Source organism: Chenopodium album, chromosome 1 (genome assembly GCF_948465745.1).
Source record: "Chenopodium album chromosome 1, dcCheAlbu1.1, whole genome shotgun sequence".
NCBI lineage: Eukaryota > Viridiplantae > Streptophyta > Magnoliopsida > Caryophyllales > Amaranthaceae > Chenopodium > Chenopodium album.
In genome coordinates, this window is record NC_137834.1 from 67171144 (window position 1) to 67196802 (window position 25659).

Consider the following 25659-nt stretch of genomic DNA (forward strand, 5'->3'; position numbering starts at 1 on the left):
CTTCTTCTTCTTCTTCTTCTTCTTCTTCTTCTTCTTCTTCGCCTTGGACTAAGTCGTCGTCTTCTATAGCCTGGATGTATGCTGGTTTGTGCCTTTTTTCGATAGTTAGAGGCATTTGCTCGATTTCCGTGGGAATTCTAACCATTGAGGCTAATCTTGCCAAGGCATCGGCAAATTGGTTTTCTTCTCTAGGTAGATATGTGTATTCTACCTTCTCTAACTGATCCGTATGAGTTTCCAGATAGGTTTGGTAAGGGGCTAGGCTTTCGCTCCTTACTTTCCACCTCTTGGATATTTGATTGATTATCAAAGAAGAGTCTCCGAATATTCTTAACTTCTTTACTCCCAATGCCAAAGCTGTTTCAAGGCCTACCACGCACGCTTCATATTTGGCAGCATTGTTGGTAACGTCAAAATCAAGCTTTATGGAGATTGGAACGTGCTCTTCTTTAGGTGATACTAGTAGTACTCCGACGCCACATCCCTTTTGGTTTGAGGCTCCGTCGAAATACAAGATCCAAGTATCATCTTCAGTGACCATTAAGTCTTCATGTGGAAATTCATTGTCTTGTATTGGCGTCGAGTCTTCTATTGGAAAGTCTGCTAGAAAGTCTGACACCACGGATCCTTTAATAGCTTTTTGTGGCATAAACCTTACATCGAACTGAGCTAGATTGACTATCCATCTTGATATGCGTCCATTGAGTGTAGATTTCTCAAACAGATACTTGAGTGGATCTAATCGGGAGACTACGAAAACGGTATGCACCAACATGTAATGTCTTAACTTAGTTGTGGCCCACACCAAGGCGAGGCACAATATCTCGAGCGGTGTATAGCGTGTTTCGTATTCGAGCATCTTTTTACTTAGGTAATAGATGGCGTTCTCTTTGCCTTCTACTTCTTGTGCTAGCATGGCTCCCATTGTCTCTTTGGTAACCGTCAAATATAACCTAAGAAGTATTCCGGGAAGTGCTGGCGCTAATACGGGAGGATTTGCGAGGTAGGCTTTGATCTTTTCAAAGGCTTTTTGACACTCGTCATCCCATATTACTGGTACATTCTTCTTGAGCTTCTTGAAGATTGGTTCACATATCGTCGTCAGTTTTGATATGAACCTACTTATGTATTGCAACCGGCCAATAAATCCTCGAATCTGTTTCTCAGTCTTGGGCAGTGGCATTGACATGATTGCTTTAATCTTGGTTGGATCTACCTCTATTCCTCTAGAGCTTATGACGTATCCCAAGAGCTTGCCTGAGGTGACTCCAAAAGCACATTTTGATGGATTCAACCTCATGTTATACTTTCTTAGCCTTTCGAAAAATTTCCTTAAGGCTACTTGATGGCCTGGACGGTCTTTTGATTTTACAATCATGTCGTCGACATATACTTCGACTTCTTTGTGCATCATGTCATGGAGTAAGGCAGTTGTTGCACGTTGGTAAGTAGCACCCGCGTTTTTCAACCCGAATGGCATTACCGTGTAGCAGTAAGTGCCCCATGGTGTTATAAAGGTTGTTTTCTCCATGTCTTCTTCTGCCATGAGAATCTAGTTGTAACCTGCGTACCCATCCATGAACGAAAGAAGCGCGTGATTTGCCGTGTTATCTACCAGAATATCGATGTGTGGCAAAGGGAAGTCGTCCTTTGGACTTGCCTTATTTAGATCTCGATAGTCGACACACATCCTTACCCTTCCGTCCTTCTTCGGAACTGGAACGACGTTGGAGACCCATTTGGGGTATTTGGATACCTTGATGAAACCTGCAGTTATTTGTTTTTGAACTTCTTCTTTTATTTTAAGTGCTACGTCGGGTTTTATTCGACGCAACTTTTGTTTTACGGGTTTCATTCCTGGAATTAGTGGTATAGTGTGTTGAGCTATTTCTCTATTAATGCCTGGCATATCTTCATATGACCAAGCAAACACATCGATAAATTCTTTAAGTAAGTTAATTAAATCGGTTCTTTCTTGCTTATTTAATGTTAATCCGATTTTAACTTCTCTTTTATGAGTTGAATCATTCGTGATGTCAACAGTTTCAGTTTTTTCAATTACTGGTGTTTTCTTTTCGAGTGTTTCCATTGCTTTAATAATTTCTTTGTCTTTTTCATCGTTAGCTAAGCAATGCTCGTCATCTTGGGTTAGGGAGGAACACAAGAAGTAAGGGGAATGAGAAATATTATTATACTCTGAGATCATTACATCAAAGAGTGATATGTCCTCAGGGACTGGATCACTAACTATCCTAGGAGAAGAAATAGGAGGGTGAGGTGTTACTACTAAAGACTTAGAAGACTCTAAAGGGAAAGACTCTAACTCAGACTCTGACTTAGACGACTCTTCGAACAGCGGTCCTTGTCCTGTCGTGATTGATATCTTCCTTCCGCTTGGAGTAGTCACTTTGATAGTCTTGCGCCACCCTTGTAGTGATCCTTCAGCTGGAGTAATTAGCTTTGAGGGGTCAAAGCTTTCACTTTGTAGGACTGTTTGAATGAGCGAGGAGTTATCTTCTTCATAAGTTGGCTCATTCTTTTCTCGCCCAAACAGTAATCCCATGACGTTAAAGTCAAAGCATTGGGGTGCTTTCTCCTTATGGACGGGAGTTGGGATTTCATCAGTGAAGTAGCAATCCAAGAAAATCTTGAATCCCGGTTGTCTTATGCCGTTTACAAAAAATGGCTCGGGAAATTCATGGCATGGATAGTCCTCTCCTTCTTTTATGAACTGACCATTAAGCGTAAGAGGGTACTGATCCATTGGAATTGCTTTCTTTTGAATGCGAGCGTCCCTACGTGCTTTCAACTTTTCCTGGGCTCGCTTGAGATCTTTCCGAGTTGGTTCAAAACCAAGTCCGAAAGTATCTAACTTAGGGAGGCCAGGTGACTCCTGCGGTTTTGCCATTCCTTTCTTCTTTCCTAAAGTCATTCCAGGAAAGTGTCCTTGTTTCTTCAGCATGGCGTTGACAATCAAGTTGGAATGGGGGTCATGGCAAAGAGATGTCCTTTCATCCTCCTGGATTAAGGAGACCTCTTCGTTAAAGCCCCATAAATCTTCATCATCCTCGTCGTGTTCCACATTAATAATGGATTTTCTATGGATTTGATTCTCATTGGCGAAGCATCGATGGTGATTGGAATTCCTCCAACTATAGCTTTCACTTGTTGGTGGAGAGATGAAGGGACGGCTTTTAGATCATGAAGCCAAGGGCGTCCCAACAATAAATTGAATGAAGCTTTGATGTCCACTACTTGGAAAGTAGTAGCGTGTTCTATTGCTCATGCCGTTACATTTAGGGTAATCTTGCCAAGAGCTTGACGACGAGTATTATCGTAGGCTCTTATTCCTTGTGTGGACGGAGTTAAGTCTTCATCCCTTATGCCGAGCATCCTCGCGGTTCTAAGTGGATAGACATTGATAGCCGATCCATTGTCTACAAGAGTCATAGGAACATTCATCCTTTTGCAAACTACCGTGAGGTTAAATGCCTTGTAATGTTTGTCACCTTCTGGGGGTAAATCTTTGTCAGAAAAGGTGATCAAATTAATCGGACTAGGAAGGTCACTTGTGAGGAAGTTGGCTAGTCCCTCAGGAGTAGTGTCAGAATCTATCCCGATTTTATCCAAGGCATTCATTACAGCCAACCTATGCTCTCGAGATGTTGCTAGAAGTTTCCATACATTCATCTCAACTTTTGTCTTCTTAAACTGTTTAACAATGTCGTTGTCTTCGATGATAGGTATGGGAACTTGATGTACTGTGGGCATAGGTTGTGTTGAAACGAGAGGTTGCATTCTCTTAGATCTTGTGAGGACATCTATCGATGAATCTTCTTCAGCCCAAATGTCATCTGTGGTGTATGACACAGAAGGTGAAGGTCCTACTATGTCCTTTAGATAGACATCTTCTTCATCACTGTCCCAAACTCCATTAATGGTTGTATCCTCTTCTTGTTGAACTTGGACTAGTTTCTTTTCATCAATCATTTTCTGTACCAAATCCTTGAATTTGAAACAGTTTTCTATAGTGTGACCCCTTGATTGATGATACTGACAGTAATATCTATCTGTCCTTTTTAATGACTCGAATGGTCTCGGTTCGAGAGGTTTGACCTCGCCACTCTCGGAGAGCATTTTGAACATTTGCGCATATGGGATCCCAATTGGAGTGTAAATTCTATTGCTCTTCTTGAGTTTTTCAGTGACTTGTAAGGGAAACCGCTTTGCCTCATAAGTCGTTCTCACTGGTGTGAATTCTCTTTTAGGTTCTTCTTTTGGAAGTGTAAGCTCATCATATTTCTTATAGAGTTCGTTCATAACTTTGAGAGCTTCACGTAGTAGTTGCGACGCCTCCTTCATAGACAGTGTGAGCAATTGTATATCTTCCTTATTTGTCGGTTCTGGAAGACTATCCTTGACATCGAAAAAGATCTCCTCTTCTTTTTCTATGGCACTGATTTCTTCAACAGGTCTAATGAGAGAGGAGGGATCAACCTCGTTTTCCTCATCGGAGATAGCCAGGGTATGAGCTAGAGGTGCATTGTCAATGCTTGGCTTCTTACTGACAGGGGGCAACGGCAGTTTGTTATTGTCGATTAGGTCTTGGATAGCTTCCTTAAGCTTCCAACAGCTTTCAGTGGAATGGCCCGTACCTTGGTGATACTTGCAGTGTGCATTGGGGTTCCAGTTAACTGACCTCTTCTCAACTGGTGGGTCCCTAAATGGTCCAATGGGAGTTATAAGACCTTTTGCATTTAATCGATCAAATGCGGTGTCATAACTCATGCCAATAGGAGTGAAGTTCCTCCTAAATAGTTTCTTCTGTCCTTGGTTGTTCATGGCAAGAACTTCTCCTAAATTAAAGGTGCTAACATTATTTGAGTGGGCAGTTTTGGAAGAAGAAGGATTGTCGTTCTTCTTTCCTTTCCAGCCACTGTTGGAGTTATTGTTGGCAGCTTTTGACTTAGCCAAGTCATCTTCAATATTGATCCCAATGTCATAAACGGCCTTGAAAGTATGGAGGTTATTTTGATATTTAAGATGCTTGGAATATTTTTCTTGGAGATTTTTGATAAACAGTCTCATAGACTCTTTTTCACTTGGCACCTCAATCATCTTAGCTGAGGTTTCTCTCCACTTGTTAAAGAAAGAGGTGAAGCCTTCATTCTCTTTTTGTTTGAGGATTTCAAGTTCTCTATGGTCAGTCTCGACTTGAATGTTGCACTTGTACCTACCTACGAAAGTGTTTGCTATAGACTCCCAGGTAGAGGTCTTTTCTTTCTCGAGAGAAAAGAACCATTGTTGGCAAACGGTCTCGAGAGATAGTGAGAAAAGAGAAGGGAAGACCTTCTTATCAATACCCTTGATACTCATTATTGTTTCAAATGCTCTTAAATGAAAGTATGGGTTGTCAATTGCTCTGAATTTTGAGATGTCGTTGGCGTTGAACTTCTGCGGAAGAAGATCCTTGTCCACCGAGACCCCTTGTGATGTAAGCTCTTGAAACTTGTAGTCGCTGGACAACTTGCTTAAACTGTCTTGCATGAGGTCCATTTGTTGTTGCTTCACGGGATCATCGATCCTAAGTGCGAGAAGTTTTAGTGTCTCAGTTACAGTAGCCAGTTGGTTCTTAAGATCATTGACTTCTTCTTGAGTTGCCATGATAACCCTAGCTTTTCTCTTGCGAGCTATAGGTTTGTCGAAAAGTTGGACTTATACGAAGAGGTTATCTTTGACTAATCGTCCTTCCTTTCTTAACCATGCGCTGTAAATTAAACCATTTTGCGTTTTAATTACTTGACTCGAATCATTTTGACTTTATGGTTTATTTTAAGGGAAAAAGAAAAAGAAAAGGGTGCATATTTTTGGCAAAAATAATGTACATATTTTTAGGGAACTAAGTATTATTATTTTTATTGGAGGATTAATATCCGACTTACCCCCCTAAAAAAATGACGGAAAAACGCGCACACAAGACTCTCTTAATCATGGTCAAAGTATGTGTATGGGTGTGTGCGTTGAATGTAAGTGACATGCTTGGACTCTTGTGTAAGACCATGGGACTTAGTGCCTAAACTCGATCATTGATTCAATTAAATATTATTGACAGCAAAATTAACCGAATTAAACAGAAAACTGATTAATCAGACCCTAGGTGATGACTCGACCAATAATCCGAACTGTCGGCCAAGCGACAGGACTGGCGTCACACTGTGGAGCTTGGCGCCAGGCGACAGAACTGTCGTCAGGCGCTACACTCCATAGTGTGGCGCTACAACTCAGACCTTGGCGCCAATATTGGAGCTTCGGTCTGGGACTGTTTTCGGTGTTATTAGTCAACTGGGGTATGCCTAAAGTCGTACTAGGTCAATTCCGATTAAAATATTAGACTTTATTGACTCAAATTAATTAATTAATTAATTAATTAATTAGGCAAAGTTCTTTAAGTCATTAATTTATTTAGTCTCAACACAAGTCAACAAACGGTTAAGAGAAACATAGAATATATATGCACAACAAATAATGCACAATTAGTCAAGTAGGCACAATATGATGCAATGCGTTCGCAACCTAATCATGGCTCTAGTTCTCTAAAGTTCGGGATATGGTTTAGTCAAAAAGGGTCCATGGTTAATTGTCCTGATGCACCGCGCGAAAGCCTAACCGTGAAGGGTTGGCGCGAGTGGATGGGACACCGCGAGTTTTAGAAAAAACTCGCTTCCATGGTTTGGTGAATTCAACATCTCGGATGTACCCTTTGTTGCACGGAGCGTTCAATCGGGTAGATGGAGCATGAATTCCCAGAGGGTTATGTCCATATGTAGAACACATATGGGTTTCAGAAAAGTGAGAAAAAATTCAATCAGGAAGTAGGATCGATCAAACAATACGAAAAACCGGCCGAAATTAGAACGCATATTTCTGGCTCGGTATTGGGGGAAATTGGCGCCAGCAATCAGAGACTGGTGCCAGTTTTTAACTGTAGCGCCTGGCGCCAATACTGGCGTCTAGAGCTACAACTAAAATTCTGGCGCCAAGCTCTGGCCCCTGACGCTACTTCCCACATGCCTCAGCAGCTTTCTGTGCTCGATAAAATTTTCCAGTTTCGCGCGATGTTATTTTAGTCGTAGTTGTGAAAGACGTTTCTCAAATTTCCTATGTGTAAAATCCTATGTTTTTAACTCATTACGGATGGTCTTTCCAATGAGATCTTTTTTACGCATATGACAATAATGTTAATCAAAATTACGCACATGAAATACTTAGAACTTTTCGAGTCTCATCCACTCATTCTAAATCATTGCCGAAACAAATTCAGGAATTAAAATAAAAATCCTCCCCAGTGGAGTCGCCAAAAACTGTAGGGAATAATTCAAGCCTTTAAAATCCCACTAGCTTGAACCCCACTGTGATCATACACTAAAGTACGGTGGCGTCCAAAGGGAAAGAAGATAGAGCAAAAGAGTCGCCAACAAGTTTTTTAGGAACTTGTAAACCGTTCACGAGGTGAAGGTTACACCCCTTAACGATCCAAGAGATCGTCAACTCCATAAGGTCATGAACCAAATAAGGGTTTGGGGATGAAGGTACAAATCCAACCTAAAAGAGATTGAACCTGCCCTAATAATAGGCCTCTACTTTATTCTGATCGTATTCATGTGCGCTTTCTGACTAACATACAATTAATAGGATTAACCCTAAACATGTTTAATCTATGTTGGTTGAATTTAATGCACAAATAAATCTATTATTGGCGATCACTTGAAATTATAATCGTATTAACCCTAACAAGATTATTAATTATCTTATTAAGCGTGATTACAAGTACCAAATTCCCTTTAAACTTGCATAAAAGGCGTGATCAAGCAATAACACAATATAAATCAAGCAACATAATAAATAAATATCACAATAATAATCATTATAACAATAATCATCATAAATCATAACAATTATAATCATAATCATGTTCATGTTAATATTAAAGCATAATAATAATAGCAAGATCATAGGCATGATACTAACAAGATTAATAACAAACCCTAGCATGTCACTAAGCAATAAAAATCAAATCTTTAGCCCTAACATGATACTAACAATCATAAATATTAGGAAGAACATAGGAAGCATCATAACAATCATATTTAATATTACAATTACCCTAGACATGATACTAGGAATATCATAACAACAATTTAAACATAATGTCTACATCATAACATCAATAAATCAATTAATTAAATCACTTACTTTGATGCCTCGTACCTCTTTCTAATTACAAAATACACACGTTAGTAACTTCAAGGAAAATAATAAACAAACAATTAAATTAAATAATTGAAATAGAGATTTGGGACCAAACCCTCAGAAATTAAAACCTTTCACGTCTAGGGCAAAGGCAACTTCGAATATGGCTAGGTGTTTCTAGATCTTGTGAATGCGGAATTTTGTATGAAAAAGCAAGGTTTTAAGAAAGAATTGAATGATGAAGAGAGATGAATGAATGTAGATGATGATAATTGGTGAATGAAAACATAGTTTTTTATAAGATATTTATTGAGAAAATCAGCCAAAAGATAAATTAAATAAAACAGAGTCTGACGCTCAGAAAACAGAGCTGGTGCCAACCCTGGCTAGCTGGCGCCAGGCACCAACACTAGCGCCAGGCGCCAGGCCTAGTTCCAGGCGCCAAGGCCTGGGGTTAGGTGCCAAGCCTGATTCCAACGCGTTTTCAAAAATCCGATAAGTTTACCGTACTGGAGGATAAAATAATATAATTTCCTCGAAAATGCTATTTGATTTTGATTAAAACTCTGAAAAGTCAACGAAAGTCAATTTATCAATGCTAATTGAATTAGGAATGAAAAGAACCTTCTAGAAGAATCTAGAAGACTAAAACCATTCCTAATTGCATTAGGAATGATAAATCATATTAGGCCCTCCCCTAGATCATTGGGCCGTACATAAAGCGCAAACCGGCCCAATTTAGTAAATTGGCCATAACTTCCTCAATATTAATCGGAATTGGGTTTATAATATATCGTTGGAAAGGTCTTTGCAAGCCCCATCCAAATACACTAATATTGGACCCATATCATGGACCAACCAAACTGGATTGACTGTTTTCTTAAAATAAGTTTTCAAAAACAGAGAGAAGAGAAAAGAAATAAAAGCTTTCCGCAACACTAGACTCTCCACACTTTCATTTCATTCGATTATGATTCGACGTGAAAGGTACTCATCACTGGGTTTAGTTTTGGGGAGACACAAATGGGTGTCTACAGTGACATAATTGAGTATATCCGTATACCACGATTCTTCTTCTTCTTCTTCTTCTTCTTCGTCTTGGATTACTTCATCATCTTCTATAGCTTGAATATATGCTGGTTTGTGCCTTTTTTTAATAGTTAGAGGCATTTGCTTGATTTCGGTAGGAATCCTAACCATTGAGGCCAGTCTTGCCAAGGCATCAACAAATTGATTTTCTTCTCTAGGTAGATATGTGTATTCTACCTTCTCTAACTAATTAGTAAGGGTTTCCAGATAGATTTGGTAAGGGACTAGACTTTCTCTCCTTACTTTCCACCTTTTAGAGATTTGATTGATGATCAATGAAGAGTCTCCGAATATCCGTAACTTTTTTACTCCCAATGCCAAAGCTGTTTCAAGGCGTACCACGCATGCTTCGTATTCAGCAGCGTTGTTGGTAACGTCGAAATCAAGCTTTATGGAGATTGGAACATGCTCTTCTTTAGGTGATACTAGCAATACTCCAACGCCACATCCCTTTTGGTTTGAGGCTCCGTCGAAGTATAAGGTCCAAGTATCATCTTCAGTGGCCATTAAGTCTTCATCTGGAAATTTATTGTCGTGTATTGGCATCGAGTCTTCTATTGGAAAGTCCGCTAGAAAGTCTAACACCACAGATCCTTTGATAGATTTTGGCGGCATGAACCTTACATCAAACTGGGATAAATTGACTATCCATCTCAATATGCGCCCATTGAGTGTAGATTTCTTGAATAAATACTTGAGTGGATCTAATCGGGAGACTACGAAGACGGTATGTACTAACATGTAATGTCTTAACTTTGTTGTGGCCCACACCAAGGCGAGGCACAATTTCTCAAGTGGTGTATAACGTGCTTCATATTCGAGCATTTTCTTGCTTAGATAGTAGATCGCGTTTTCTTTGCCTTCTACTTCTTGTGCTAGCATAGCTCCCATTGTCTCTTTGGTAACTGTTAAATACAGCCTAAGAGGTATTCCCGAAAGTGTTGGTGCTAATACGGGAGGATTTGCGATATAGGATTTGATCTTTTAAAAGGCTTTTTGACACTCGTCATCCCATATTACTGGTACATTCTTCTTAAGCTTTTTAAAGATTGGTTCACATATCGTCGTTAATTTTGATATGAACCTACTTATGTATTGCAACCGGCCAATAAATCCTCGAATCTGCTTCTCGGTTTTGGGCGGTGGCATTGACATGATTGCCTTGATCTTGGTTGGGTCTATCTTTATTCCTCTAGAGCTTATGACATAACCCAAAAGCTTGCCTGAGGTGACTCCAAAAGCACACTTAGATGGGTTCAACCTCATATTGTATTTTCTTAGCCTTTCGAAAAATTTTCTTAAGCTACTTGATGGCCTTGGCGATCTTTTGATTTTACAATCATGTCATCCACATATACTTCGACTTCTTTATGCATCATGTCATGGAGTAAGGCAGTCGCTGCACATTGGTAAGTAGCACCCGCATTTTTCAACCCGAATGGCATTACCGTGTAGCAGTAAGTACCCCATGGTATTATGAAGGTTGTTTTCTCCATGTCTTCTTCTACCATGAGAATCTGATTGTAGCCTACATATCCATCCATGAACGAGAAAAGTGCGTGATTTGTTGTGTTATCCACCAAAATATCGATGTGTGGTAAAGGGAAGTCGTCCTTTGGACTTGCCTTAGTTAGATCTCGATAGTCGACACACATTCTTACCCTTCTATCTTTTTTCGGAACTGGGACGACGTTGACGACCCATTCGTGGTATTTGGATACCTTGATGAAACCTGCAGTTATTTGTTTTGGAATCCTTCTTCTTTTATTTTAAGAGCTACGTCGGGTTTCATTCGACGTAACTTTTGTTTTACAGGTTTCATTCCCGTAATTAGTGGTATAGTGTGTTGAGCTATTTCTTTATTAATGCCTGGAATATCTTCGTATGACCAAGCAAATACATCGATGAATTCTTTAATCAAGTTAATTAAATCGGTTCTTTCTTGTTCATTAAGTGTTAGTCCGATTTTAACTTCTCTTTTATTGGTTGAATCATTTGAGAAATCAACCGTCTCAGTTTCTTCAATTATCGGTGTTTTCTTTTCAAGTGTTTCCATTGCTTTAATAAGTTCTTTGTCTTTTTCATTGTTAGTTAAGCAATGCTCGTCATCTTGGGTTAAAGAAGAACACTAGGAGTAAGGAGAAGAAATCATATTATTATACTCTGAGATCATTACATCAAAGAGTGATATGTCCTCAAGGACTTGATCACTAATTATTCTAGGAGAAGAGATAGAAGGGAAAGGTGCTACAACTAAAGACCTAGATGACTCTATAGGGAGAGACTCTGACTCTGACTCTGACTTAGACGACTCATCGAACATCGGTCCTTGCCCTGTCGTGATGGAGATCTTCCTTCCACTTGGAGTAGTCACCTTGACGGTCTTGCGCCACCCTTGCAATGATCCTTCCGCTGGAGTGATTAGCTTCGAGAGATTGAAGTTTTCACTTTGTAGGACTGTTTGAATGAGCGAGGAGTTATCCTCTTTGTATGTCGGCTCATCCTTTTCTCGCCCGAATAATCCCATGACATTAAAGTCAAAGCATGGGGGTGCTTTCTCCTTATGGACAGGAGTTGGGATTTCGTCTATGAAATAGCAATCTAAGAAGATTTCGAATCCCGGTTTCCTTATGCCGTTTACGACAAATGGTTCAAGAAATTCGTAGCATGGATAGTCTTCTCCTTCTTTTATGAATTAACCATTAAGTGTGAGAGGGTACTGATCCATTGGGATTTCTTTATTTTGAATGAGGGCGTCCCTACGTGCCTTTGACTTTTCATGGGCTCGCTTAAGATCTAACCGAGTTGGTTCGAAACCAAGTCCGAAAGTATCTAATTTAGGGAGGCCAGGTGACTCCAGCGGTTTTGCTATTCCTTTCTTTTTTCCTAGGGTCATCCCAGGAAAATGTCCTTGCTTTTTCAAAATAGCAATCACGATCAGGTTGGAATGGGGGTCGTGGTAGAGAGGGGTCCTTTCATCCTCCTGGATTAAGGAGACCTCTTCATTAAAGCCCCACAAATCTTCATCGTCTTCATCATGCTGCACATTAATTATTGGATTCTCTATAGACTTGATTCTCATAGACGAAGCATCGATGGTAATAGGAATTCCAACAACTATAGCTTTCACTTGTTGGTGGAGAGATGAGGGGACGGCCTTTAGGTCATGAAGCCAAGGGCGTCCCAACAATAGATTGAATGATGCTTTAATATCTACTACTTGGAAAGTAGTAGCGTGTTCTATCGCCCCCGCCGTAACATTCATGGTAATTTTACAAAGAGCTTGACGACGAGTGTTGTCGTAGGCTCTTATTCCTTGCGTTGACGGGGTTAAGTCTTCATCCCTTATGCCTAGCATCCTCGCAGTTCTAAGTGGACATACATTAATGGCTGATCCATTGTCTACAAGAGTCATAGGGACGTTCATTCTCTTGCAAACCACTGTGAGGTTTAATGCCTTATAGTGTTTGTCACCTTCTAGGGGTAAATCCTTGTCGGAAAAGGTGATCAAATTGATGGGACTATGGAGATCACTCATGAGGAAGTTAGCCAACCCCTCAGGAGTGATGTCAAAATCTATCCCTATTTTGTCCAAGGCGTTCATTACAGCCAACCTATGTTCTCGAGACGTTGCCAGAAGCTTCCATACGTTCATTTCAACTTTTGTTTTCTTGAATTGTTAAACGATGTCATTATCTTCAATGATAGGTGTGGGAACTTGCTGTGTGGTTGGCATGGGTTGTGTCAAAATAGGAGGTTGCATTCTCCTGGATCTTGTGAGGACGTCTATTGATGAATCTTCTTCAACCCAAAAGTCATCCATGGCATATGACACCGAAGGTGGAGGTCTTACCATGTCTTTTAAGTAGACGTCTTCTTCGTCGCTGTCCCATACTCCATTAATGTTTACATCCTCTTCTTGTGGAACTTGGACTAGCTTTTTATCATCGATCATTTTCTGGATTAAATCCTTTAATTTAAAGCAGTTTTCGATAGTGTGACCCCCTGATTGATGATATGGGCAGTAATATTTATCTGTCCTTTTCAAAGATTCAAATAGTCTCGGTTCGAGAGGTTTGATCTCGCCACTCTCGGAGAGCATTTTGAACATTTGTATATATGGGATCCCAATTGGAGTGTAGAGTCTATTACTCTTCTTGGGTTTATCGGTGACTTGTAAAGGAAAACGTTTCGCCTCATAAGTCGTTCCCATGGGTGTGAGCTCTCTCTTAGGTTCATTTTTCGGGAGTGGAACCTCGTCATATTTCTTCTGAAGTTCTTTTATAACCTTGAGGGCTTCACGTAGCAAGTGTGAACCTTCCATCATAGTCAGTGTAAGAATTGTAAGTCCTCTTTACTGGCTAATTCTGGAAAGTTATCCATGGCGTCGAAAAAGATCTCCTCCTCTTCTTCAATGGCATGGATTTCTTTAACAGTTTTGATGAGAGACGAGGGATCAACCTCGTTTTCCTCATCAGAGATGACCAAGGAGTGAGCGAGAGGCGCATTATCAATACTTGGCTTTTTGCTGGCAGGGGGCAACGACAGTTTGTTGTTGTCGATTAAGTCTTGGATAGCTTCTTTAAGCTTCCAACAGTTCTCGGTAAGATGGCCCCTACCTTGGTGATACTTGAAATGTACATTGGGGTTCCAGTTAGCCATTCTCTTTTCGACTGGTGGGTCCCCAAATGGCCCAATAGGAGTTATAAGACCTTTTGCATTTAATCGGTCAAATGCGGTGTCATAACTCATGCCAATAGGAGTAAAGTTCCTCCTAAATGGTTTCTTTTGTCCTTGATTATTCATAGCAAGGACTTCACCTAGGTTAAAAGTGCTAACATTGTTTGAGTGGGTGGTTTTGGAAGAATAAGGATTGTCGTTCTTCTTGCCTTTCCAGCCACTATTGGAGTTATTGTTGGCAGCTTTCAACTTAGCCAGGTCGTCTTCAATATTGATTCCAATGTCGTAGACGGCCTTGAAGGTATGGAGATTATTCTGATATTTGAGATGCTTGGAGTATTTTTCTTGATGGTTTTTGATGAATAACCTTACGGACTCTTTTTCACTTGGCACCTCAATCATCTTAACTGAGGTTTCTCTCCATTTGTTAAAGAAGGAGGTGAAGCCTTCATTCTCCTTCTACTTGAGGATTTCAAGTTCCCTATGGTCAGTCTCAACTTGAATGTTGCATTTGTATCTATCAACGAAAGTGTTTGCTATGGACTCCCAGGTGGAGGTTTTTTCTTTCTCGAGAGAAAAGAACCATTGCTGGCAAACGGTTTCGAGAGATAGTGAGAACAGAGAGGGGAACACCTTCTTATCGATACCCTTAATACTCATTATTGTTTTGAAGGCTCTTAAATGAAAATAAGGATTATCGGTTGCCTTGAATTTTGAGATGTCGTTGGCATTGAACTTCTACGGAAGAAGATCCTTGTCCACCGAGACCCCTTGTGAGCTAATCCCTTGAAACTTGTAGTCGCTTGATAGCTTTCTCAGACTCTCTTGCATGAGGTCCATTTGTTGTTGTTTCACGGGATCATCGATCTTGAGGGTAAGGATTTTTAGTGCCTCAGTCACGGTAACCAGTTGGTTCCTAAGCTCATTGACTTCTTCTTGTGTTGTCATTGCTGTTCTAGCTTTCCTCTTACAAGCGATGGGTTTGTCGAAAAGTTGGACTTGTACGAAAAGATTGTATTTGATTAACCGCCCTTCCTTTCTTGCCCACGCTCTGTAATTTAAACAGTTTTTGTTTTAATTACTTGACTCAAATCGACCTTGACTTTACAGTTTTAAAGAGGAAAAAAAAATAGGTGCATATTTTTGGCAAAAATAAGGTATATATTTTTGGCAAAAATAAGTTATATATTTTTAGGAATCAAGTATGGTATTTAAATTGGAGGATTAATATGCGACTTACCCCCCTAAAAAAATGACGGAAAAAATGCGCATACAAGACTTTCTTAGACATGGTCAAAGTATGTGTATTGGTGTGTGCGTTGAGTGTAAGTGACATGCTTGGACTTTTGTGTAAGACCATGGTACTTGGTGCCTAGACTCAATTAATGACTTAACAAGGTATTATTAACAGTAAAAATTAACCGAATTACTTAGCCAACTGGTTAATTAGACACAAAGTGATGACTCGAGCAATAAACCGAACTGTCGTCAAAACGACAGGACTGGCGCCTCTCTTTGCAGTGTAGCGCCAGACGATAGAACTGTCGCCAGGCGCCACACTCCACAGAGTGGCGCTACAGTTCAAACTTTGGCGCCATTGCTGGAGCGTCGATCTGAAACTGTCTTCGGTATTATTGATTAACAGGGGTATGCCCAAAGTCGTACTAAGTCAATTCTGGTTAAAATATTAGACTTTATTTACTCAAATTAATTAATTAATTAATTAATTAATTAGGCAAAGTTCTTTTAGTCAGTAATTTATTTAATCTTAGCACAAGTCAAACAAACGGTTAAAAAAAACACATACCATATGCACAACAAATAATGCACAATTAGTCAAGTAGGCACGATATGATGCAATGAGTTTGCAACCTAACCATGGCTCTAGTTCTCTAAAGTTTGGGATATAGGTTAGTCAATAGAGGGTCCATGGTTAATTGTCCGGATGCACCGCGCGGAAGCCTAACCGTGAAGGGTTGGCGCGAGTGGATGGGACACCGCGAATTTAGAAAAAATTCGCTTCCATGGTTTGGTGAATTCAACATTCTCGGATGTACCCTTTGTTGCTCAGAGCGTTCAATCAGGTAGATGGAGCATGAATTCCCAGAGAGTTATGTCCATATAAGAACACATATGGGTTTCAGAAAAGTGAGAAAAACTCAATCAGGAAGTAGGATCGAGCGAACAATGCTAAAAACTGGTCGAAATTAGAACGCATATTTCTGGCTCGGTATTGGAAGAACTTGGCGCCAGCAAACAGAGGCTGGCGCCAGCTTTTGGCTTTAGCGCCTGGCGACAGGGCTGTCGTCTGGCGCTAAAGTCAAAATATTGGCGCTAATTTCTGTTCGCTGACGCTAATTCCTACATTCCTCAGCAGCTTTCTGTGCTCGATAAAATTTTCCAGTTTCGCGTCGTGTTATTTCGATCCTAGTTGTGAAAGATATTCCTCAAATTTCCTACGTGTAAAAATCCTATGTTTTAACTCATTACGGATGGTCTTTCCAATGAGATCTTTTTTATGCATATGACAATAATGTTAATCAAAATTACGCACATGAAATACTTAGAACGTTTCGAGTCTCATCCACTCATTCTAAATCATTGCCGAAATAAATTTCAGGAATTAAAATAGAAATCCTCCCCAGTGGAGTCGCCAAAAACTGTAGGGAATATTTCAAGCGTTACCCCAAACTTGAACCCCACTGTGATCATACACCAAAGTACGGTGGCGTCCAAATGGAAAGAAGATAGAGCAAAAGAGTCGCCAACAAGTTTTTTAAGGAACTTGTAAACCGTTCACGAGGTGAAGGTTACACCCCTTAACGATCCAGGAGATCGTCAACTCCAATAGGTCTTGAACCATGACTTGTAGTTCAGGGATGAAGGTACAAATCCAACCTAAAAGAGATTGAAACTGCCCTAATAATAGGCCTCTACTTTATTCTTATCGTATTCATGTGCGCTTTCTGACTAACATGCAATCAATAGGATGAACCCTAAACCTGTTTAATCTATGTTGGTTAATATTAATGCACAAATAAAACTATTATTGGCGATCACTTGAATTATAATCAAATTAACCCTAAACAAGATTATTAGTTATCTTATATAAGCGTTATTACAAGTACAAATTCCCTTTAAACATGCATAAAAAGGTGTGATCAAGCAATAAAAATAAATATCAAGCAACAATAATAATAATAAAAAATAATAATAAAAATCATCATAAAATAATCATATTTATCAAAATCATGTTAAAGCATAATAATAGCAAGATCCTAGGCATGATACTAACAAGATTAATAACAAGCCCTAGCATGTCACTAAGCAATAAAAAATAAAACTTTAGCCCTAACATGATACTAGGAAGATCAAAACGCCCTAACATAACATTAGGAATCATAACAACAACCTAAGCATTATTTCTATATCATAATAACAATGTAAACAATTAAAGCACTTACTTGGATGCCTCGTACCTCTTTCTAATAACAAAATACACACGTTAGTAACTTCAAGGAAAATAATAAAATCAAAGAATTAAATTAAATAATAAAAATAGATTTGGGACCAAACCCTCAGAAATTAAACCTTTCACGTCTAGGGCGAAGGCAACTTCGAATATGGCTAGGTGTATCTAGATCTCGCGAGTGCGGAATTTTTGTATTTTGAGAAAAGCTAGTTTAGAAAAGAGAGAGAAAGAGTAATCAAGAATTTCATGATGAGAGTTGGTGAATGAAAACGGAGTTTTAGAAGGCTATTTATAGAGAAAATCAGTCAAAAAGATAAAAAAATGAAACAGAGTTCTGACGCGCAAAACGAGGTTGGCGCCAAGCTTAGCGTCAAGCGCTAATGCTGGCGTTTGGCGCTAACTTAATTATTGACGCGTTTTCTAAAATCAGATAGAAATTGCCGTACAGAAGGATAAAATCGTATTTTCCTCAAAAACATTCTTTTATTCTGATTAAAACTCTAAAAAGTCAACAAAAGTCAATTTATCAATGCTAATTGAATTAGGAATGAAAAGAACCTTCTAGAAAAATCTAGAAGACTAAAACCATTCCTAATCGCATTAGAAATGATAAATCCATATTAGGCCCTCCTCTAGATCATTGGGCCGCCTATAAGGCTCAAACCAGGCCAGTTTAGTAATTTGGCCATAACTTCCTCAATATTCATCGGAATTGGGCTTATCATATATCGTCGGAAAGCACTTTTCAAGGCCTATCCAACTACACTACTATTGGACCCATATCATGGACCAACCAAACTGGATTGGCTGTTTTCTTAAAATAGGTTTTCAAAAACAAAGAGAAGATAAAAGAAATTAAAACTATCCGCAACACTAGACTTTCCACACTTTCACTTCATTCGATTATGATTCGACGTGAAAGGTACTCATCACTGGGTTTGGTTTGGGGGAGACACAAATGGGTGTCTACACTAGTGTACCGAGCAAGGTACACCAATAAAGTACATAGTGCTTACACATAAAGAACACAATGCTTTTAAATCTTTGAGATGGAATGTAAAGAACAAATAATTAGAGTGAAAAGAACATACCGTTAAAAGGTGAAGAACATTACAATTTTTTAGCATAGATTTTAAATAAGTTAATGATAATTACCTCTTTATTTTTTTAGTTTGTATCTTAGGGTAAATCTTTTTCTTTCTAACAATAATTATCCTCTACGAGATTTTTTTTCTTAATCATAAGTCAAGATTTAATTTTCAAATTTTTAAATTTAAAATTTCATTTTCAAAATTTTATCATGCTAGTTAAAATTTAAATAATGTTCTTTTCATAATACTATCATGTTCATTATTATTATTATTCTTATATTCATTTTTAATTTGGTATGTTCATGTGTATAACTTGTAATGTTCTTTGTATAATTTAACAACGTTCTTTTTCCATATGTACATTATTATATCATATAATGATATTTTTTAAATCTTCTAATAAATTGTTTTAAATGTCCATGTTCTTTGATGATAAGGTTAATGTACTTGTTATTCATTACATGATAGTATCATGTTATTTATCACGCTCAGCTCTTTAAATCTAAATGTCCATCATTATCCCAAAAACTTCTCATTAACCTTCATAATCCTGATTACGAATTAAAAAAGAAATAAAAACATAATTATTAGATATTCTAAATTAATATAAAAAAAATGTAAATTATTCTAAGAACATAAAAGAACACTTATATGTTGTTTCAAAAGGAAAAAAAAAATATTACGTAAAAAGAACATACCTCATATAATTTAAAACCTAAGAAACATTTAAAATCTACATATACAATACAGAATATAATTGGTAATGTAAGGAAAATATTATTCAAACTAAAATAACATATATTAATCCAACTCAAAAGTACATATTTCATTCCATTTAAAAAGATAAATATGGATCAAACAAATAAAAGAACATTCATTATAGTTTGAAGAGCATCATCTTCGCCCTTTGAAAATAACACAAATTTACAAAAAAAAAAATGCAAATACTAAATATTATTGAAAACTAGATACTTTCAATAACGAAGTTGTTAGCCATAATCAATGAACAAATATAAATCATCATAAAAAAACCATCAAAATAATGAAATTAAAATTAAAAAAAAAATAATAATCTAAATACCTTTTAATTGGGTCGTCATCATGAATTCCTCACGAATCTCACCTTTATTCTCAAAAACATCATTCTTATATACATTAAGAAGAGATATTCAATCATAATTGTGGTGAAATTCACCACGCACTATCATTTTTCTCTATGTAAATTTCTCTCTGGATCTAATTTGAGTAAATTAGGTTCTTATGTGTAATTTATTCTTGACTTTCTTCTGATTTCGAATGCAATTGTGAGTTGTATGCTGAATTTTATCTAATGAATTTGCGCGTTTGTCTATTATAATAGTTTTAATATATGAGAATTTTATCTAATTAAATTTGGGGATTTTGAGTATTTATAATCTATATGCATCAGTATGTAATTCATTAGTTGAATCTGAATGTACTTGTGTGTGATTTATATTTCTAAAAATTAGTGGAATTTGATCATCACGTGGCTGAATTGTTGACTGTTAGAGGTTGAATTGGTGATGTTGTAGTCGGTCTTTGGTGACGAATTGGTGAAGTAATTGGTGGCTGCGCTATGTGGGTGTCTTATAGAGTTGCGGCTGCTGATGTTGCGGTTTGACTGTTGTGGTGGTTATTGCGATAGCTGGTCATATGACTTGGCGGAGGTTGGTTGAGGATTTGGAGGGTATGAGGTGGATGAACCACATGGATGGCTAGGCGAATTAAGGTGGCTAGTGGTTGTTGCGGGAAAGCGTAGCTACTTTGTGTTGTTGGGTTGTGCTGAAGTAGGTGAGTGGGGGTGAATACTTGCAGGTTGCAGTAGAGTTACAAGGTTGTTATTGTTGCTTGTTGGTGTTATGTAAGTTAGCTGATGGTGGAGTGAAGGCTTAGGTTGTTAGGGGCAAGAACAAAGGAGGGGGGGCAGCAGCCTTGTGATGTAAAAGAGCATTTGATAGTGGTTCCGCTCAAAACATTATTGTATATAATGACCTTAACATCATGAAAATGTTGTCAAAATTTGATATAGTTACCTTATTTTTGTATACAATGACCTTAGCATCATGAAAATGTTGTAAAATTTGTTTCAGGAACCGTATTTTTGTATATAGCAATCTTTTTGGAAATGTTGTTAAAATTGATGTAGTTATCTTATTTTTATATATAGTAACCTTTATTTTTGTATATAGTGATCTTTATGCAAATGGTGTCAAAAAACTCTAAGTCGATATAGTTACCTTATTTCTGTAAATGGTGACCTTTATGTAAATGTTATTAAAATTGATATAACTACCTTATTTTTGTATATAATGACCTTTGTGTAAATATCATTAAAATTGATATAGTTACGTTATTTTAGGAAAATTTAACATTTGCTATCGGCGAAAGCACCTTGTTTCACATTTACTATCGGGTTTTTTTTTAATTTTATTTTACTACCACCCAAAACCCAAAGCTATAGATATCACTACCTTTAGCCTTGTGTCGTTACCATTTCAGTTAGTGGGGCCTAACCATCGTCCAACCACCTCACTACCATCTTTCAGCCACCGCTCCATCTTAACCACCCTCATTGCCACCATCCAACCTCCGTTTCCTCATCAATGTCGGCGCGTAAATGATCCTCCGGCGCCGGCGACCTCACCCATCCATTTCCCCCATCAATGTTACCCCAAAACCACCATGACCAACTTCTTACCATTTTGGAGCTTGGTCATTATTTCTAATCTGCTCTTCAGATAATTTCACTTCTTCAGCCTCAAATTGCAACACTTCCAATCTTCAAACATCTTAAACACCATTACCTTCCTTACTCAACTCACACCCTTCATTCTTCTTTTCATCAACTCCATAATTTCTCTCTCCTACCTCAATTTCTCTCTCATCCAACCATTTCCCACCTTGAACCACCCTAGAAGTGGACCCACCCACTTCAGATTTCTGCCCCGAATTGGACCCGCCCACCTCAAATTCCGGCCAAAGACCCGATTTTTTGACAGCAGAAACCCGATTTTTAGACACCCAATTGAATTTAATACCATTAGATAGCCAGAAATTTGATGTAGAAGGGGTATATCAGCTTGTTTTCTGGGGTTTTCGCTTAAGGGAATTACAGTGCAATCATCTTTTTCTCGGTAGCGTTGCGAGTTATTCTGCTTCTTATTTCCCCTTTCCCCGAAACGACCCCTTTCCCTCAACTAAAAACGGCCTATATCCCCTTTCCCCAACCTGAATCGACCCCTCCCCTTCCCCCACTCAAAAACCAACACCAACGGATTTTAGGGTTTCGAATTCACACGTTTAAGGTGGTTTCGGGCAGCATGGACTTTGGGAAATGGTGGTAGTGGAGTTCGTCGGTGTCGGGGGACCGTTTAGGCGTCGGCACCGAACGATTAAAGCCAGCCCATGAAGGGGGATGGTGGCTGGGTATTTTAAAAAAAAAGTTTTTTTAAAAAAATTTTTTTTAATAAATTAAATTATTATCTAATGAAATAATGGGTCCCACTTAACGGTTAAGTGGTAGCGATATCTATAACTTTGGGTTTTTGGTGTGTAGACACCCAAATGTGTCTCCCCAAAATCAAACCCAGTGATGAATACCTTTCACGACATTTAATTATCGAACGAAGTGAAAGTGTGAAAAGTCTGGTGATGCGGTTGTTTTTATTAAAATATCTCTCTTTCTGTATTTGAAAATGTGCTTTATTTATGAAAATAACCAGTCCAATTTAGTTTGGTCCATGATAAGGGTCCAATAATAGTGTAGTTGGATCGGTCTCGAAAAGAGATTTCCAACGATATATTATAAGCCCAATTCCGATGAATAATGACGAAGTTATATATGGCCAAAATACTAAATTGGGTCCAAAATGAATTTTATATGCAGCCCAATGAGCTAGAGGAGGGCCTATTAATTATTATTCCTAATGTTATTAGGATTGATTTTAATCTTATAGAATAATCTAGAAGGTTCTTTTAATTCTAATGGAATTAGGATTAATAATTATTATTTTAAAGAGTTTTATTTGGAATAAAATAAGTGTTTTATGATAAATCTGATCTTAAAATTGTTTAACGCGGATTCTAATTGCTTAATCATATTAAGAAAAGGATTACGTACAAAGCGCGTTTTATCTATCTTTTAATTAGCACCAAACGACAGAGTCTGTCGCCTGGCGCTGGTGCCTGTCGTCTGGCGACAGGTGCCAGTTTTATTCCGTATAGAACTTGAAGTATTTTCTATCGTTTCGGACTATTTTTTCTATAAATAGGGTCCTTGACCCCCGTTTTTATTCATTCACAATCAACAATCATCTAATTCTATTATCTTCTCTCTAAAAGCTTAGAAGCTTATTCTCTCTCTATTCTTTTTCTAAACCTTTCCCTCGCACAAAATTCCGCATTCATTAGTTCGTTCTAGGCACACCTAGCCAATTTTGAAGTTGCCTTAGCCCTAGACGTGAAAGGTTGATAATTTTTTAGGGTTTGGTCCCAAATCTCTATTTCAATTATTTAATTTAATTGTCTGATTTATTATTTTCCTTGAAGTTACTAACACGTATATTTTGTTATTAGAAAGAGATACGAGGCATCCGAGTAAGTAATTTAATTACTTTCATTATTCTTTTGATATAGAAATCATGCTTTACATTATTTTAATTCCTAGTATCATGTTAGGATGTCTTTATAATTCCTAGTATCATGTTTAGGGTATTAAATAATATTTCTAATATCATATATGTTTCTAGTATCATGCTTAGGTTGCTTTCTATTTCTAATATTATGTTAGTATCATGTTAGGATTAAAGCTTTGATCTTTAATGCTTAATGACATGCTAGGGTTTGTTATTAATCTTGTTAGTATATGCCTAGGATCTTGCTAATATTATTATGCTTTATTGAGAATATTATTAATATGATGATGATTATTTGTTATCATGTTGCTTTATATTATTGTTGTTATTGCTTGATCACGCCTTTTATGCATGTTTAAAGGGAATTTGTACTGGTAATCACGCTTAATAAGATAATTAATAATCTTGTTTAGGCTAATATGATTATAATTCAAGTGATCGCCAATAATAGATTTGCTTGTGCATTAATATTCAACCAACATAGATTAAACAGGTTTAGGGTTAATATATTGATTGTATGTTAGTTAGAAATCGCACATGAATATGAGAAAAATAAAGTAGAGGCCTATTTTTAAGACAGGTTCAATATCTTTTAGGTTGGATTTGTACCTTCACTACTACAAAAAAGGCCAAAGAGACTGCTTTAGAGACGGCCTCTAGCTATACGGCCTCTTTGGCAAAGAGAATGCTTTGATAGAAGCGGTCTCTAGAACAAAAACTAAGACCGCTTATTGTTGAAAGGCGGTTTCTAGAATGAGAAAACTAAGACCCATTAATGATGTTAGGCAGTCTCTTTTTTCGGAAAACTGAGACCGCCTATTGAACTTAGGCAGTCTCTAATTTTGTAAAACAGAGACCGCTTATCTGACTTCACAAGTCTCTTGGTGTCATAAAAAAATTAAAAAAAATTATTCAATTGTTAAAACGTGAATTAAAATTACATTTCATCAAAATAACTAATTGATTTTTATACATGTAAAATTATCATCTTAATTTTATACCTGATACAGAGTACAAACTTATACATAACCCGTAATTATTAAAAAAAATCCTTAATCCTCTTCATCGTGAATTTTAACAAGTCATTCGTGTAGATCTTTGTCTTTAGCTTCGAATATGAAGCGGTCAAAATGATTTCTGCAATTAACTTAACATATATGAATTAGCTTAACCCAAAAAAACTGTACATATATAACTACATCGTGCAATCCAAATCCAGAATTACTTAAGCAAATTCAAAAGTCCAAAATTTCAGAATCAAACACAAAACCCAGATTTTAAATGACGGAGTACCCTAAAAAAACTACTCTTTATATCCCAATTGAATTGCTAATTATATCATTGAAAAAACTTGCAGAAAATGAAAGAAAAAGCATAACTACACAAAAAAAAAAATTACAACAAATTCACTGAAATTAATCCTCTTTAACTAATGAAATAAATTGTGAAATGAGATCCAAATTTCACTTTCAATATACTCTTCCATGTGGTAGTTTGCTCAAAGTGAAAATGAAGTTTGCTTACAAAAATTAATCTCCAAAATTCAAAACCAATTCACCAAATAAATTACAAAAACAAAATTCAGAAAAATTACCCAAAATATCAAATCAAAAATCAACTCATTCAAAAAATAATTAAAGGGAAAGAAAAGATTTGAAAGTTTGCTCAAAGTGAAAATGGATTTTGCTTAAAAAATTAATCTCCGTAATTTACATCCAATTCACCAAATAAATTACACAAACAAAATATAGAAAAATTACCCAAATATTAAAGGGAAAGAAAAGATGAAGAGGGGAGAGAGAAAGACAAACCTTTGAACCAAAAGAGAATGTACCGATTCTTTGAAGCAGGGGAATGACAAGCTGGCGATGCTGCGTGCATGTGATAATTGGTGATGAGTGTGCGGCGGCGAAGATGTTTGCGGTATTAGGGCTGAGATGAGGATAGAGAATGGGTGAAGAAGTGTGAGTGTGAGTAATGGAAGTGCAAAGGGGGCGAATGGTTGCGGAAGAGAAGGAATAAGAAGGTTGGAGGCTGGAAGCAAGGTAGGGTTTCGTTTTCAAGGAGGAGAGAGATAAAAAAAATTCTATAAAGGAGTGGGTTGGGCCGTTGGGGTAAAGGAAATAAAAGAGAAAATGATAAAGAAAAAAATTGTAGCGTGAAAAGCTGGAAAAAAAAAAGCAAGAGACCGCCTAACTTGAATAGGTGATCTAAGGTGTTCGGTCTAGAGACCGCTTTTTTAAGAACACAGGTCTCTCCATTTTTATATAAAAAAATAATAAAAATTAAGAGAGACCAGTTAAGTGTATGATCACTGTGGGGCTCTTTTACTCTAGCGACTCTTTTACTCTAGCTTCCTTCCCTTTGGACGCCACCATGCTTAAGTGTATGATCACTGTGGGGCTCAAGTGTGGGATACTTT

General features: G+C 37.6%; 1 long non-coding RNA gene across 1 annotated transcript; it reads right to left on the reverse strand.

Annotated features, from left to right (window-relative positions):
• Positions 1-24155: 24155 nt before the first annotated feature.
• On the reverse strand, positions 24156-25428 carry LOC145597793 (uncharacterized). The gene is made up of 2 exons (XR_014103429.1): positions 25049-25428; positions 24156-24374 (listed from the first exon to the last, which is right to left on the reverse strand). It is a non-coding gene; the product is annotated as an uncharacterized LOC145597793 (long non-coding RNA).
• Positions 25429-25659: the final 231 nt, after the last annotated feature.